The sequence below is a fragment of the Aulonocara sp. 'chitande type north' Nkhata Bay genome, linkage group LG13, assembly GCF_057382095.1.
Source record: "Aulonocara sp. 'chitande type north' Nkhata Bay isolate Kocher_YH1m ecotype deep benthic linkage group LG13, A_spYH_male_GT1.1, whole genome shotgun sequence".
NCBI lineage: Eukaryota > Metazoa > Chordata > Actinopteri > Cichliformes > Cichlidae > Aulonocara > Aulonocara sp. 'chitande type north' Nkhata Bay.
This window is the reverse complement of record NC_141356.1, coordinates 11,503,928-11,521,989: the sequence shown is the minus strand read 5'-3', so window position 1 is coordinate 11,521,989 and position 18,062 is coordinate 11,503,928.

Below are 18,062 nucleotides of genomic sequence, written 5' to 3'. Positions count from 1 at the left end.
TTGTCTGTCCCTGTGCGTTGGCCCTGTGACAGACTGGCGACCTGTCCAGGGTGTACCCTGCCTCTCGCCCTATGACAGCTGGGATAGGCTCCAGCGCCCCCCGCGACCCTGAAAAGGATAAGCGGAAGCGAATGGATGGATGGATGGATGGATGGATGGATGTAATAATAAGACTGAAAAAACCCAATTCACCACAATAGCACCGAATGTAACCAGTACTATTAGGATTATATATAACTTCATTATCACGGGATGTATCATAGTTTCAGTGAATTGCAGTGGTTTAATGAGCAGAAACAAGAGTCTGCCTCGTGTGGACGTTAAAGGAACTACTGTAAATCATTTCTAATACACTAAAATAGGCGCCATGGTCACTATCCTGGAGGGAGGGGCTGAGCACAGAGCACATCCAATAAACAGCCACGCCCTCTCCACATACGTCTGAGTTCATTTAAGTAATTAAATCGAGACAGGAGTCTAAGCTGGAACGAGTGGATTGTGATTGGTAGTTTCAAAACTATAAATTTCAAAGGAGCTGTCTGTTAGTTTACTGTTTCAGAGGTAATGTGTCATTAGTCATTAGTCATTAGACAGAGGACAGAGAATCAGGCCTTTGGTCTGGAAATGGCTGAAGAGACTTGTTTCCTTTTAAAGTACAGAATATTAACACTTCTGTTAAACCGCGTCCTCTGTAAAAGTCACTTCTTTGACGCCTCCTTCCTTACTAACTCCACTTCCTGTTTCTTGGTTACCCTGTGACTTATTACTAAGGCTGATGTATTTGCACATTTGAAGTTATAACATGATTTGCTGAAAATCTGTTAATCATAGTTCGAAGTGTGATTTTTGAAAAGCAGCCAGCTCCCGCTCTGCATCCGAGCTGTGCGTGACACAGCTGCTGGTACAAAGACTCCCAAAGGTTTTATTCATTTGAAAGGTGCAACACAATTAACCAAAGAGTCACTTAACTGTCAGTCACGGCCTGCCCACGCCCACATAGAGGTCTAATCAAGCAGAATAAGTGAAAACACCTGTGTGCACAGACCATGTGAGCGCTTTAACGCGGGTTCATGTGCAGACAAACTTCCAAACATACTGTAGAATCACAAATGCATGAGGACACAACAGCACAAACACGTGCAGGAGGCTTTCATGTGCCGCTGCTGGGTGTGGTGCCCTGACAGAGTTCATGAATTAACTGAACTCTTGAACTGTGCTGTGGTATGTAGCAGACAAGCAGTCGGTTAAACGGCAGGAAAATTCCCCCATAAAAGGCACATTTCCAGTAGTATGTAGTGTTGTTCTGGAGCTTTCTTCCTATGATATACACTACTGTGATCAGATCTCCAGCCACACGTCTTTTCTTTTTCTTTTTCCAAGAAGACTGGAAATAGGTGCAGCAGTTTGTTGACACATGTGCAAACATACATGGAAATAAGGCAAAAAACGGAGGTGGTAAAAGTCTGACAAGCTTGAAAACCCAAAACCATGACATAGCCCCTACCGTGCTTTATACATGGCTTCAGACGCTTACTGCTGGGCCTCTCTCCTGACCGCTTCCCCACATACTGACAAAGATTAGAAATTAAGTGGAAAAGCAATGTCCAAAGAAGAACTCTAAAGCAGCGTTCCCCAACCTTTTTTGTGTCACGGACCGGTTTATGTCCGACAATATTTTCACGGACCGGCCTTTAAGGTGTTGCGAATAAATACAACAAAATGAAACCAGTACTGGTACCAAAAAAAGAAGATTTATTCATAACACACAGGAAAAGACCCAGGGAAACCAAGTTATTGATAAAAATGATTTAAAAAATAATGATAAAAACCCTGAAAACCATAAATTTCACACCCGAGCCTCAACTCTGGCGGCCCGGTACCAGACAACTCACAGACCGGTCTGTGAGTCGTCTGGTACAATGCTGTAAAATTTTAAAAAGCTCATCATTTATGTTTATGCAGCTTCTCGGATCAGCTTCTGACTCTAATAGGCTCCCATTCAGCTCCCGTATATCGTCCACTCACAATGAACCCTGCTATCGTCATTAGTTACATTTTTCCTTCATAAACGTTGGCACTCAGAACTTCCTGCTTCATCCAGGAGCTTGTATACACTGGTCATATACAAACTGAGCTGTGACACCTGAAGCCGACATGTTTGAAATGCATTCTTTCTTATGGCCAGCAGGGGGCGCCTGTAAAAAGCAACCTATGTATTGGAAAATCGACCTGATAAGTATATGGTCTCAAACATTACTTCTTGTGAGTCAGCGCATGGCGATCACTGGATAGATTATTGTCCCATTTAGCATCAAGAAGACATTATAAAGCGATACGCTTTCACTCAGGGATCTTGTTTCACAATCTCGAAGTGCTTATGAGATATTCTATCATCTCTTGTGTGTCGTAAAATATCTCCTTGTAAGTTTTTGTGATATCACAGCATTACAAAATACTTTACTGTGTCCACCATTCTCATTTCACACAAACCATCGCCGGTGGAGAATTTCTGACAGCAGCTGAATGCAACAACCATAATCAGCTGGTCCGTCCACACATGGACGCTTGTTTTGATTCATCTACGCTCTGAATGGCTGTATTACGTGTGCATAATCAAGGTAATACCATAAATCCTTATCCGTCTATTCAATATCAAAAACTGCACTTCCTCTAACGTCCAGCGGAGGTTCTGTCATTGAGTCACCCCGTGCTCGAATGTCATCTTTACAGCAGATGAGATTATCCTACAGATAATTTCCTTCATCGTCAAACCTGTTAAAACCTGTTACTTACCTGTTTTAATTGTATTAAGGCTGAAAGTTTGCATTGTTCAAGAAGTCTGAGCTCCAGTTTTGCTGAATCAGATTTGAGCGTTTTAGTTGGATGTTACTGAACACTAATTGTCAGTGTCTGTGATGCACCTGCACCAACCTAACATTATCTGATAACTTGGTGCTCCACCCTCTCATCCTCTAAGCTCTCTTGTTCCAAAATCCTAATGTAATAGAGACCAAAATGCTAGGTTTGAAAATGCATGCGTTTAAAACCACAGTGGGGCTATGTCAGTCTCTTTATGCAGTCTGTTTTTTCTTAGCTGATGGAATTATTTTTCCTCTGTTTAGCTTCATTCTTATGAGTCCAGTCTACATGAACATTAGTCTTCTGAGACCTGAAGGAGTCTTTATAATAACTAACTAATCTAAGGCCATATTCATTCAGCTAGTGACCAATAAGAAAATGGAACATGTTGTAAAACACATTTTGTTGCCAAACTCTTAAAATATTGTTGACCCTGAGATTAGAACCAGTGTGAGCTGAAAACATGGGACCAAAAATGTGCGTATCTCACCGATTTAGAGCCTTTATTGTGAAACTAGCAGTTCATCTATGATAAATTCTGCTGTGATGCTGGGTTGTTGCAAAGAAAAAAAGAATATGATGGTTAGTGTGTGTGTGTGCTGTGTTTCTCTGGATTCCTTAGACATTTTTAAATAGCTAAAGAAAAACCCACAAAGATTTGGAAATGAACATCGCTGGTATGTTGCTCCATATCATCAATCTCTCAGACAACATGTAAATCTGTCAGTTGGTTTACCGCCTGTTTTTACTTCAGTACAGTCCCTTCTCTTCCCCTCCTCCTTTACCTCTTTCCATCTTTCATCAGTTTGCGCTTTCTTTCTTTTTCCCATTTGTTCCTTTCTTCTTGTCTGCCCTCCTCCTTCCTATTCTCACTTGTTTTATGACCCCTTAAGGGCAACACACCTGCTGCATCGTGCAATGTTGCATGACTTCTGCTGCTTTCAGAAGTCTTCGATTTGATAAAAATCATCGTTTTTGCTCATTGGCGTGTTGATGCATCAACCACCAGAGCAAAAAAGATGCAGTTCCTCTGGTTTCCACTAGAGGCATTCCCCATAGACTCCCATGTTAAAATATCCAGCTTTAGGGAGAAATAAACATTTTTACAGCCTAATACTAAAATATTTTGGGCCTTTATGGATAGCTTCCATAAAGATCCTTGTCTTTAAAACTCTTTGATTGATGTGTTTTTTTTGTTAATGATGTGTTTGGGATTTTAAAGCTAAAGTTAGCGATGTTTCCACTCTGAATAACTGAAGTGGACCTTTGATCCACATTAGTCGAGGCGTTTTGCAGCATTTTTCTGGGACAGAGTCTCACCTGCTTGACTTTAACAAACACAGAATGAAGCAAATTCTTTACTGAAGTGTATTTTTGAGCTTGCACAGACCCGGCGTATTTGCATTACTCAGCACAAACTTAGCTACATGCTCGGTGTGAACACGTCACGAGCACATCGCCCTCCCACCTAAATATGGTTAAAAAAAAGGTTCAAAATGCAGTCATCACAGCCATCTTTTATATTTTATGCACTCTGTTTTCCTCCCCTTACCTCCAACCAGGGGGGAGATTTTCCTTGTCACCAAGTGCCTGCTCATAGGGGGCTGTAATATTGTAGGGTCTTTACCTTACAATACAAAAGCACCTTGAGGTGACTGTGATTTGGTGCTATATAAATAAAACTGGACTGAATTCAGACTTATGTGACCACATAATTTCCTCAGGGGCTAATAAACTGAATTAAATGATGCAATACTTTACAAAGTTCCAAAATATAAGAAAATATCTGAATCCTGCTGGTGTTTGTCCTTTAGGTCACAGTATGCTTCAACAGAATGATGCACTTGTGACAATTGACTCACTTTATTGCAGGAAAATGACATTTGAGGCAACTGTATGTCAAGTTGATGATACAGATCGAGCTGAAGGAAAGGAAGTTTCCTTTTGCTAGTGCACCAGGTCAGAGGTCACGGTCAGCCTGAGGGGAGTCGGTCTCGGTCAAAGACACTGCAGTGGGGCAGAGGGGAGTTTGAACTTGTGACCCTGTGAGTGTGAAGGCTTCGACTGAACGCAAGCTTCTCGGTGCCTCCGAACAACGCTGAGCTCTGCAGGCGCTTTTTCAGCTCGTCCTCCTCGAGGCTGACGGCTGGAATGCTGACATAACAGATGTTGTCTGACACAGCCAATAATTATCTCCTGTATGTCCATACCCGCTCTTCCTCCTCCTCCTTCATATCCTCCACAGACTGGTTAGCTGTCTGCATTTCCTCCAGCTGCTCTGCCTGCAAAGATTCACCTTAAGTCTCAACTTCTAACCTTTAAGAGCTATCCACACAGCATTGCTTCCTCCAAAATACCACATTTTCCTCACTTCTTTCGCCTTAAGGTCAGCTCAGCTGCACAAAAATGGGACAAGAGGACGTTAAAATATATTAAAAATACTTTCAAAACATAGTTTCTCCACGAATGGTGGCAGAAAAAAAAAAAGATAATCTAAGAACAGTTTTTCGGGAGTTGATTTCTTCCGCAGATTCAGTTTTGGTGAGTTTGAAATGCAGCTAAATAGTTTTTTGGCCGAGCTTAACTTTGAGGGAATGCAGAACCACAGAGTCAAAAATAGAGAAAGTTAGCTCAAATTAGCTGCGTTGCAACATCCAATCATTTTCAACGCTGCCACGCCAGACTATTAACTGCCCTACAGAAGACATGCAGCACAGACTGTGGTATGTCTTGAGACAGGAAACTGAAGCACAAGTCTGCACCTTGCACGAACTTGTTAACCTGCTGAGTAGATCAGGTTTGCTGTGTCACTTTAACCTTTTTTCCACTTTACTGTTTTTATTATCTTCCCTCACAAGATTGAGAATAAATATCCTGCTAGATATAACGAGGGCATACCATTATAATGATGTTAGTTTGTTTTTAAAAAAGCTAATTTAAGCACTTTATCGCTCAGTTAGGTGCATTTTTTCCTTCTCAAAAGCTCACCATAAATAAACCAGACCTGACTTTATTTGTCTAGTTTAGCGGATCGCTGTAACGCACCACTGAGCTGGGCCTGTGGGTTAATTTTTCTCTAAAGACCTCTCTTTTACCTCATTATAATAATTAAGTGCTCCCCCAATGACCTGAAACAGCCATTTAGAGAAATTGTTATCGATGTGTACATTTTGCTCTCAACCAGAACACGGGCAGCACGGGTCCAGAGAGGTGAGGAGGTCGGGTACGGGCGAGGAAATGAGGAAATGAGGAAAAATATTTCTGAATATTTCATGGTCAAGATCTTCGTTGCGCTAATGAGCTGATGATGGAAGCTGTAAGCTGGTTCCAGCTCCACTTCAGAAAAAGCGCACTACACTGATAAAAAGTACACAAAAATAAACAGCTGATCCCCAAAAAGGAAAACGGCCACTGTGTATTTAATTAGTTATTAAAACACTGTCTTAAAGGTGCACTACGGGAGAATTCTTATGCTTTAAATACCCTTTTTGTTGCCAGTGTGTGACCCAACTTAGAACCTCTGACCTTCTCAGTTCCCTCTATCAGCCCGTGGACTGATTGATTCAGTCTCCTCCCTACAGAACCACTAAGGCAACACTAGCTAATGTTAGCTTGGAAATAAACTCCACCAACTGCCAACATTAACAAACGAGTGGCCAAAGGACACACACTCAAATGCAGCTAACACATGAGGACCAAAAACAGCCATCGCTAACCAGCTAACTACTACAGTAGTAATCTGTTTAAGTTCCTAAAACAAGCAAACATCAGCAGGTCGAATTAATCTGTTGGATTTTTACCGTTTGCTCAGTTATACGGCTGTTTGCTAGTACTAGTTTACCTGCTAAGACAGATGAATTATAAGTCATAAGTTCAACCAATGCTGCGTTTCTTGTACTTGCAGTGTTTCTCAGTTTGACTGCATTCCAATAGTGGTAGTAGCTGGAAAAACAGGTTGGTTTTGCTTCCTAGCAATGTAGAGCCATTCACATCCACTAACAATGCCTGAAGTTCAATGGGATTCCAGTTAAAAACAACAACGCATTGTTGTTGCTAGATACGGGGGTTTGGCCAGCTAGCTGTATTTAATGAAGTATCAAGTCAATTTTGTTGCCATCATACTAACATATGGGTTCATATAAAGGTATACCTGTACCAATTAAAGACTTGTTGTTGTTTTTTGCCTGTCCCATTTGGTTCTTTAGCTGTCAGAATTGTTGTCTGAAGACCAACAAGGAGACCCAATGGATTTACTTTGCCAAATGGATCATCACGGCCTTGCCGTATTGGTCCATTTGATCATCCATTTGTTGTTATTATTTATTTTATTTTATTTTCAGTTGTTACAGACGGGACAGACATGACTGAGGGATAGGAAAGGGAGAACGAAAGATGAAGGAAAAGAAAAACAGAAGGGAAGAGGGACAGTGAGAAAGGGCACTTAAAAAGAGAAAGAAGAGAAAACAAGCAAAAACAGAGCAACATACTAAACACAACACCACCATGTTAATCTAGCTAAGTGTAAACAGCAGTAAATACTAAATATTGAATGTTGTTGTGTAGCAAGCAGGACCGACAGCGCACAATGTGCTTGGAAATGGCAGCCAATAAAGGTGTAGTTTATGTCTATGGACAGTGAACACCCGTGTGCACCTGTGTGGATCAGCGTGCTTGTATTCAAAAGGTTTCCCCATGTAATGGTCTGCAAGAGGGTGTAGAAAGCCATAGCCCCGTCCCCCAGGGCATGAAGCAGGCATGGAGGAGATCCAGGCCCCAGACATCCAGAGGCCCCAGAGTGCGAGAGCCCAAGGAGGACCACCGGAGGGGCATCCGTGCCACCCTCCTGGGAAGAGCTGAGGAGAGCCCCAGATGAAGGGTCACCCAGTAGCCACAGAGCAGAAGCAAGAGGGGGCTGCAGTGCCGGCAGCCAGCTGTGCCAGAGTAAACCGAGCCGCAGGCCCAGAGGCCGGAGACCCGAGGGCCCCCTTTGCCCCGGAAGAGGCCTGACTGAGCAACAGGCACCAGGCCCCGCCAAGTAGTCACCGGGAGTGAGCTGGTACATACCTGAGGGCCCAGCCCCGGACACCAAGAACCACCAACGCACCGACCCCTGAGGGCATCAGTTACCGACAGGGAGTGTGGTGAGGGGAGATAGGCCTTTGGAGGGCCTGGGAGTTCCCAGAGAGGTGGAGTGTAAGACCCGACCTGACATATAGACACAGACACAAACATGCATTCCCACCCTCATGCACACATATACAAATACTCAGCACTCACCCAATGTAGAGATAGACATACATGGACACTGTACACACAATCACACTCTCCAAACAGACTCTATACCCCAGGTCCAGGTACCCTCGCCACTGGAGGGGGAAACGGCACCTAGACCCAGGAGATGTTACCCTTTCCCCCGGGGTGGAGGCAAGCAGACCGCCCCAGGCTCCGCAGCGGCAGGGAGGCCCCGCATCCCAGATCCGAATCAGACAGCCAACACCTCCTCCCAGCCCCCCCGCCCCAATGGTCAGCAGAGAACAGGGGTGTGTGAAGACCCCAAACCTCCCTCCTCTCGCTCATGTGTAGTGTTGCTGTGTGTTGTTCTAAGGTGCATTTAAAACAAGGGAGAGCATGGTGCTGCTGCCAGAGGGCAGCAGGTGTTAGCACGGCCCCTCCCGAGAACCCTCAATGTCTACATGGATTTGAAATTGAGAGGTGGGCACCGGCGCCAAAGGTGGGGTTGAATACACAGACCGTCCACTGGACGCCATTAACGTGCCCACCCTCAAGGCCCTATATGTATGTGTTATGAGAGTGTGAGTAATGTGGATGTCTATGTTGTGGAATAAAATTGAGGCACAGGTGGCCAGAAGGGGACAGGCCCTACTTGTGTGGGTGGGTGTGTTGGAGCGGGAAGAGGGAGGCAGCCGGGGATGGGGAGGAAAAGAAGGGAGGAGCAAGATGCCCCTCCCTGGGGCCAGCTCCCCCGCTGACCCCAGTAGGCACCCCCGTCCTTCGGCACCCACAAAGGCAAGGGAGCCCAGGCCCATCCAGACCAGGGCCTTCGGCAGCAGGACCGCCCAGCCCCACAGGACCCGGAGGAGGAAACTGTACCCACCCTAACATTCAATCATCTCCCAGACTGCACAAGACAATAGACACCCAGGCTAAGTTTATTCTCCACCTCTCCTATGGCTCTCCTCCACCTGCAGAGTGTTCTCCTGCAAGGATGGAACAAACTCCCTGCCAGTTGAAGACTTGTTTGTGTAGCAGTCTTTAAACTAAAGAAGCAAATGTCGTATACACTGGATGGATATTTTTACAACAACTTTAAAACAGTCACATTTCTGAGCTGGCTCAGGATGGATGAACTCCCGGTGATCTTCTGCAGTGGCCAGATTCTAACTTCAGTCCTTTTTTATTCCCAAAGTCACACAATAGAGCCTGCAGAGTCTGTGGAAACTGACTCAGCACATCAATGGCAATGTACACCAAACCTCCGAGTTTGCATGTTGCATTGTGGTTTTTTCTGTGACAGCAGCAGCAGCAGAGATTAAAATAGACTTAAAGAAAACACATGTGAGGAGCTGATCTTGGCCACCAATCACTCTATCCAAGTCAACATCTGACCCCGTTTTCCCCCTCATTTCGCAAATGGGTGTCCCTTATCTTGCCCAAGAACTGCCTTTGAACCAGAACGCACACCAATGAAAAAAAGGAGGAGGAGAAGGCTGAGGAAGCACTGAGACTAAAAATTCTGCAGCAGAAAGATTTTTATAGCTCAGAGGAGGCGGAAAAGATTTCATAGGATGCATTAAGAGAAGACGCTGATGCACGTGGTGAGTCAGCAGTGCGACTGAACTTCAGAGTTATGTCATGCAGTTTTATCTTTATTTTTTCTGCAAACAAAATCTTCTGAAGCTTTCACAAAGAAAGAAAAGAATGTTTTTGAGCAAGAAGATGAAAAGAGCTTCAACACTTTAATCTCAGTGGCCCTTATATGTGCCCTCTGTGGGTAAGTAAACCCCCAATAAGAAGCTGATAGTGATGGGTAATAATGGTCTTAGTTGTCAGAGTGACTACCCACTGGCCACCCCCCCCCCCAATAATTTGCCAAACCCCTCAGTAACCTGTGTTTTACAGCAGCATAATGGAACTAAAAATTCTGTTTTTGGTGTGCCACCCCGATACTTTTAGTGACCCCCAGATGGCCACCCCTATGAAGAAATTCTGGAGGCTCCCCTGCCAGTTGGCAATTCTCATCCTCCTGAAAATTATATTTATAAACCTTGTCAATTATATTTCACGGACTCCAGATTTATAACTTCAGTTCAATGTCATTTATAGTTTCAGTTCGGACCAGGTGCTTCATTTTGTAAGTTTCACACCCTACTGTAGTACAAACCCAACAATGTCCACATGATGGCTGTGGGGGAACGAACTCCCTTTGCCAGCGAGAAATCTCCTCCTAAAATTACTTTATAAAGAATTTTGTTACACAGTAACAAACAAGTTACAAATTAAGCTAACAAATTAAAAAATGAGATTTGACCTAAGAAATGATGAAGGACTTACTCAGCTGGCCTGAAGGACTGAGGAAGGCTGTCCCACAGTTTAGGTGCCACAGCTTCAAAAGTGTGGATATAAAATCAGAACATGGAGCAGACTCTGATCAAGAACCTGCTGCATTCTGACCATTTGAAGACAAGCTGGCGATGACAGAGAAATGCACATGAAAAGTCAAAGCCGCTCCCTTATTCACAGGGGGGTAACCACAGTGGGTGTAGCAATGTTTTGATCTGAGTTTTTAAGCTGGATGCCCTTCCTCATGCAACCCTAAAGGGATTTGTGTGTCTGCTCCTGGGATCAAAGCAGGAATCTTTCACTTGTAAACCACATTACTGAGACACCAGATATGCATGTGTGAGAAGTGTGTAGTCATAGTTCCACATTATTGGCTGACAGAAAATGTTTGATTTCTGCTGTTTCTTAGGCATCAGTCACACAGGCGTAGAGACCCCGTGGTAATTAGTGTCCTAGAGAAAAATCTGTATTGCACTGGTGAGAGTTTACTGCCAGTTGCTGAGTAAAACTGGTCTCAAAGAATTATATGATGCTACAGAGGAAACCTCCTTCTTACTGCTTTGGTTAGTAGCAGATTGGAAGACACAAACTTGTCTTCCTTCTCTCACCCCAACCAATCACAGCAGATGGCCCCGCCCCTCCCTGGGCCTGGTTCTGCCGGAGGTTTCTTCCTGTTAAAAGGGAGTTTTTCCTTCCCACTGTCGCCAAAGTGCTGCTCATAGGGGGTCATATGATTGTTGGTTTTTCTCTGTATCTATTATTGTAGGGTCTACCTTGCAATATAAAGCGCCTTGAGGCGACTATTGTTGTGATTTGGTGCTGTGTAAATAAAATTAAATTTAAAAATTGAAATTGAAACTTGTCTCCAAACACTCTCTCTGTGGCAGTGGTTTCAGCAGTAAGGCACAACTTTTATTTTGGAGGAAAAAGTTCTTTCACTACTTCTTGGTCGTTAGTGAGCGAGTGTTTGAAGGGAACTCTGCGTCCAACAATCTGCTAATGACCAAAGCAATCACCAAAAGGTTTTTGGTGCAGCATCGTCTTTGCAATTGTTCCCAGCAACCTCCAGCTACCACTCGCCAACTAGTTGGCTGATACATATTTATCCCCAGTGAGCGCAGGTTTCCAGTCTCTTTGTATGACTGGACCAGTTCAACAGATTGGTAGGTGACGGGAAAAAAAGGAGTATCTGCAGCTCCAGTTTGGTTACTCCAAAAAGACAAATTGGATACCAGTGTTGTGATAAATTCAAGAACTTAAAATCCCTCAAACCAGTGAATATTATAAAGGCTTTGACCAAAAATATAAAACTTCCTATACAATATATTCAGAACTAGTTGGGTTATATCGGCATGTAAGTATTTATATAGAGACATTAAATTCTGTCATTTTGTTTTATAACTGCGACTCTCCCACCTCAGAATTCCTTGGTTGGATGATTTGAAACTCCCTCTCACCCCTCAGCTACTTAAACTGTAGAAACACTTGGTAGTTCAATATTTTCCGCTTCATATCTTCATCTCATGCACTAAAACGTGAAAGTGAGATCACCCCTGAGGTCACTTTGCGGTGCCCATCAGGCATTTCCAGCAACCACCTGACTACCCTCGCTGACAGGCCGAGAACAGAGTGAAGCAATGTGGCAGAAAATTAATGGGACACAAACAGCCTGGCCTATTTGTGTCCGCTGCAGGACCCCGTAGTCCTGCCAAGGTCGTTATCTGATGGACACTCGGTCACTGTGAACTTGGCGACGTTTTGAACCAGGGTTCACGCCAGTGCCACCGGCTGCACAGGTCAGTGACCGGTCAGCTGATGGGAGGGTGCATGGGAACCAGAGTGGGGATGCAGCAAAACACAAGACAATGCAACACATCCTGACTGTCAAGCATTATACAACTCACGCAAGTGGAATGGTGTGCAGCAACTGTTTGGGTTACATGACTTTGTCCAGGTTTAGGAATATGATGATGAGTTCACGGTTTCATGAATGATTTTGTGGAAACTGAAATAAAGTTTAACAGTTTGAACAGAAGTGAAAACCAAACTTAATCTAGAACTTTTAAAATTTCAGTCAACATAAAAATGTAAAAAATCAGAATTCTGGACTTTAGCCGAGTTTTCACTGCCTCAAATGTTTTTCACAGATGGACATAGTTTCCAGGTATGAAATGTGAAGCTGGTATGGCTCAGTCGACGCTCCCTGTAATTACCAGCAGGAGGCGACTTCTCTGATTAAAATAAACAGCTGTGTTTGTATAGCAGTCTATGATTAATTATTCAGTAACTGAAACAAGAAGCATTACTAATAATGCACAACTTTAGGCAGAGCATCATTTACCCATGAACTTCCATAGGGCCAAAGGTCTTTCTTGCAACCACAGATGTCGCCCCCTGGTGACCATTAAAAACAATGCAGATCTCAGGGACATTTGCATTGACCACTTTTTAGACCTGGAAGCTACAGCCTGCTATTAAGGGCCTGGTATGCTCGCCACATTGGTCGCTTCTTGCACTACCACTATGTAACCAACTTTAAGGTATAAAGGTGAATTACAGCGCAATAATTACTTGGGCTCGTAATAAGACCCTGGCCAGAATCAGAAGACACCAAATTCGTATGGAGCCAAAGTATTGAGCAGCAATAATGACCTGGACACAATGTTAACTTTTGAGTAGCCACTCTTGTATTGTTACAAAGTATAACAGGTATTTGTCCAATTTGTACAGATAAAGTATAAAATAAAATAAATAGTGTGCACACTCAACAAAATAAAAGTACTCGTTGGGGCCCTTTAAGAATTTAGAGTTAAGCTGGCGATAGCCAACTTCAAAGGTCCTTGTGAGTGTAACTGGAATGTATGAGTGTGTGGTGTGTATCTTCTTTGGGGTAGATCGTCCTCAAAGTGGTTGGCTCGCCATCTATCACAACCAGAATATCGTCCTGGTCCTTGGACTTTTCCGTCCTCTCCAAAAAACCTGACCGTTGCTCTGTTTCACAAAAGCCCAACACACACTGGCGTTGGAATTGCAGCAGCTCTCCGGATGAAAGGTGAGTGGTTAGCCGACGTTGCCTCTCTCCTTCATCCAGCCACTCGACTCCGGACTTCCAGCAGGTAAGTAGGCTGGCTTTCCTTCCTCTCAATCCTGAGTTTTCCTCTCTTTTGTCCGTGGATTTCTCGGTTTGAGTAGCAGATGCCTCCACTCCTCTTGCTGAGATAAGAAAAACCCGGGACACCATGCACCTCCACCTCACTTCCTGGCTGACAGGGTCAATGCGGCCTGGGTAGGCTCTGATTGGTTGCTGAGCTAGGTGCCCTCACGTGGGGTGAACTGAGAGGTGCATTCAATGGTCATAGGAAATACGACGCTTGTTGATGTGGACAGTTAATATAAAGAGAATAAGTATGATATTTTTCATCTGGGCTACACCCTCCCCTCCTGAACTCATGCACGTCCCTGTGCATGGTAGACAGTTAAATGATGATTATTTGACGGGTCAAGGAAGAGGGCGAAGCAGGCTCTTCACCATCACTGATGACATCGGCCCAAGCTGAAGACAGTCCTTGCAAGAATGATTTTGCTGCAGTGATCAGAGGATTGCCTAGCTCCGTATAGTCAAGCCGTCGTGGCGGACGACGGTTTCTCTCAGATCTCCTTACAGAATCATTTGTATCCATGTTTTCCCTTGTATCCACTGGGACTATCTCCTCCACTCTCTCCTCAGAATTCGCACCTCTGGTGCCAGCCTCCTGAAATGGAAGTTGCCTTTCTTGGACGTCTGGGTCATCAACAGGTGAGTCAGTTTCAGTTAAGGTTATTTCATCCACTTGTTCGGTCGGTGTGACTCCATTGGTAGATAAGTACTCAGTATCATCTGTAGTACTGTTGGGCATATCAGGTATGTTGCCAAAATCAGATTGGCTGTCAAAAACAGGTGGGTTGTCAATATCAGGAACATTTACAGGACTCTCACTCACTGTGTGGACAGGGGAACTCAACCAAACAGGAATGAGCAAATCATCTTCTTCGTCTGAGGAGTTCTCTTCCTCTAGCGCTGGATTTGCACGGGTTCTTGGCCTGCGTGACACTGGCTTCTGTACATGCTCACTGCTTTCCTCCACAGGTAGGTAGCCACATGGTAGCAACAGATCCCGGTGTAGTGTTCTTAGGGGACCATCTTTGTTTTCAGGCTTAACTGTATATACTGGGAGGTTGCCTGCCCTTCTCACCACTACATGCACAGTGTGTTCCCACTTGTCTGAAATCTTATGTTTGCCCCGGATACGGACATTCCTGACCAATACCCGATCTCCAGCTTCCAAGTCTGATGCAGTTACATGTCTGTCAAACCTCATTTTGTTCTTGTGAGCCATCTTTGCAGCCTTGTCCATAGCTAACTTGTAGCTTTCTTTGAGACGTGACTTGAGTTTTTGCACATATTCAGAGTGAGATGAGTGTTGTTCCTCTTGCACTGGCAGGTTGAATGCAAGGTCAACTGGCAACCGAGGTTGGCGTCCGAACATCAGTTCGTACGGGGTGAAACCAGTCACTTCATTCCTGGTGCAGTTATAAGCGTGGACCAGGGGTCTTACATGGTCACGCCAACAGGACTTATCTTGATCACGGAGAGTTCCCAGCATATCAAGCAAGGTACGATTAAATCGTTCCACAGGATTGCCCCTAGGATGGTATGGGGTTGTCCTCACCTTGTGGATACCAGCCACCTGACAGAGCTCCTTGATTGTGCGGGACTCGAAATCTGGACCCTGGTCACTATGCAATTTTTCTGGGATGCCATAGTGTACCATAAAGTTCTCCCACAGACACCTTGCCACTGTGCGGGCCTTTTGATTAGGTGTTGGGATAGCAACTGCAAATTTAGTGAAGTGGTCCGTGATCACCAATATATCTTTGGTTCCACTCCTGTCAGCTTCCAGGGACAAGAAGTCCATGCACAAGAGTTCAAGAGGTCGTGTCGTATTAATGTTGACCAAGGGGGCCGCTCTTTCAGGCCGTGCCTTCCTCCGCACGCACCTGCCACACGTCTTCACTTTCCTTTCCACGTCCAAAGCCATCCTTGGCCAATAAAATCTTGACCTTACAAGGTCCAGTGTACGGTCGACTCCCATGTGACCCATATGGTCATGCAGGCTGGTGAGAACTGTGTTGCGAAGCTCAGCTGGAAGTACAAGCTGGTAGGTTTTCTGGGACCCCTCTTGGCGTCGCCGGTACAAGACATTGTTGCGGAGCTCAAGACGGTTAAGCTCTCGGAGGAGCAGTGGAAGCTCAGGGAACTGTGTGCGCACGGTTGGAGGTGGTGTGTCCCCATATTCGATCTGAGAAATAACATGCTTTATACACTGATCGGCTCTTTGCTCGTCTGCCAGCTCTGCCTCAGTTAGATGGGGAATGGTTGGCAGACCTCCAAACTGTTCCTCTTGCCCATAGCTATCAGGTACAGCACTAGGAGACACAGCAAGCACCTCCACCAAGGCAACACAATCTGCATCTGCCTCTCTTTCATTGTCAGGACTGACGCTGTAGGTGAACTGCCTCTCACAGATTGCTTTCACCACAGACTGATTTACAGCATTGATGTTGTCTGGATCACAAAGGTGATCTTGAGTGAACTGTTGTATGCGTTCAATCTCTTTTTGTGATTTCAGGTCGTCCGCTAGCCCTCCGTGTGGTCTGCGTGATAATCCATCCGCATCTCCATTCTGCTTCCCTGGACGATAGAGGAGTTTGAAAGAGAATGTGGACAGTGCTGCTAGCCACCTATAGCTAGTTGCGTCAAGTTTTGCTGAAGTCAGAATGTAAGTCAGCGGATTACTATCCGTTACAACAGTGAAGTGGTTGCCGTAGAGATAGTCGCTGAACTTTTCTGTAACTGACCACTTGAGCGCCAGAAACTCCAACTTGTGCGCTGGATAGTGATTTTCGCTCCGTGACAGCCCTCTACTTGCATAGCCTATGACTCTAAGTTGTCCCTCTTGCTCCTGATACAATACAGCACCAAGCCCGGTGGTACTGGCGTCGGTGTGCAGTATATAGGGTTTCTGGGGGTCAGCGAAGGCAAGTACAGGGGCAGTGGTGAGACTTTGGATGACTGACTCGAAGGCTTCCTGGCAAGCTGGCGTCCAGCGACCTCCGAAAGGGTCTTTTGGGTCATGGTACTGATGTGCACTTTGTCTTGCGTTTACTTTTGATTTCTTGTGGCTAGGTGGGTACCCTGAAGTTAAGTTGTGGAGAGGTTTCACAATGCTGGAATACCCCTTAACGAACCTTCTATAATACCCAGCAAAACCAAGGAACGACTTTAACTCTCGCAGGGTCTGTGGGACAGGCCATGTTTTAAGGGCCGAAATCTTCTCAGGGTCAGTCCGAACTCCATTTCTGGAGACCACATGTCCCAGATAACGGACTGAAGTCTGGAAGAAGACACATTTCTCTGGTGACAGCTTTAACCCAAACTCTTTTAGACGAGTGAGCACTTTCATGAGTCTTTCTTCGTGTTCCTCAAGGGTTCGGGAGAATACTATCACGTCATCAAGAAAGACCAATGCATCCTTCAAATGCATATCCCCCATGCACCGCTCCATTAACCGCTGGAACGTGCTGGGGGCGTTCGTTACACCCTGAGGCATTCTGTTGAACTCCCAGAAGCCGAGAGGGCACACAAAGGCCGTCTTCGGTTTGTCTGCTTCTTCGACCTCGATCTGGTAGTACCCTGATTTTAGATCAAGAACAGAGAACCACTGTGAACCATTGAGGGCTGAGAATGTGTCCTCTAGCTTCGGAAGGCTGTACGCATCTTTTATAGTCTGAAGGTTTAGACGCCTATAATCGATGCACAACCGGACTTGGCCGTTCTTTTTCCGGACTACCACTATGGGTGACGCAAATGGGGACTCGGACTCTCTAATAACTCCTGCATCAAGGAGTTCCTGAATGTGCTTCCGGACAGCCTCAATGTCCCGTGGGTGGATTGGCCGGGCACGTAGTTTGAAAGGCGTGCCATCCGAAAGTTTTATATGATGTCGCACCTGGTCCGTCCGGCCAAAATCCAGGTCGTGCTGTGCAAACACCTCAGGCATGCCGCTGAGCTGCTGAGTGATGCGCTGTTTCCATTCCAATGGAACTGGGGAGTCACCAAAATTGAAGGTTATGGTGGGCTCTTGGAAAGACGGAGTCTCTGGAGTTCTCTGGGATAGTTCTGACTGTTTGGTCTTGTTGTGTTCCTTTAATAGGATGGTCTGATAAGCACTAACCTCTGCAATAGTACACTTGGCAGGGATGACAATGTCGTGGTCAGACTCGTTGCTTATAACAACTGGCAACTTGTGGGGCCGCCGCTGGGGAAAGTCCACCAGACCGGCTTTAAGTAGCAGGCCACCGGGCAAGGGGGACGATGATGGGTACTCAATTACAACTGATTTTTCATCCTGAAGGCCCTCGCCAAGGGCGACTCCCTCCACCACTACAGTTGAACCAGCTGGAATGACTTGAGGCATCTTGCCAAGTAGCTTCACTACCCCCTGATGGGTGTCACTTGTCTGCTTCCGTCTCAACTCAATGATTTTGAAGACTACTTTGTAGCCATGTGGGAGGGGTTGACG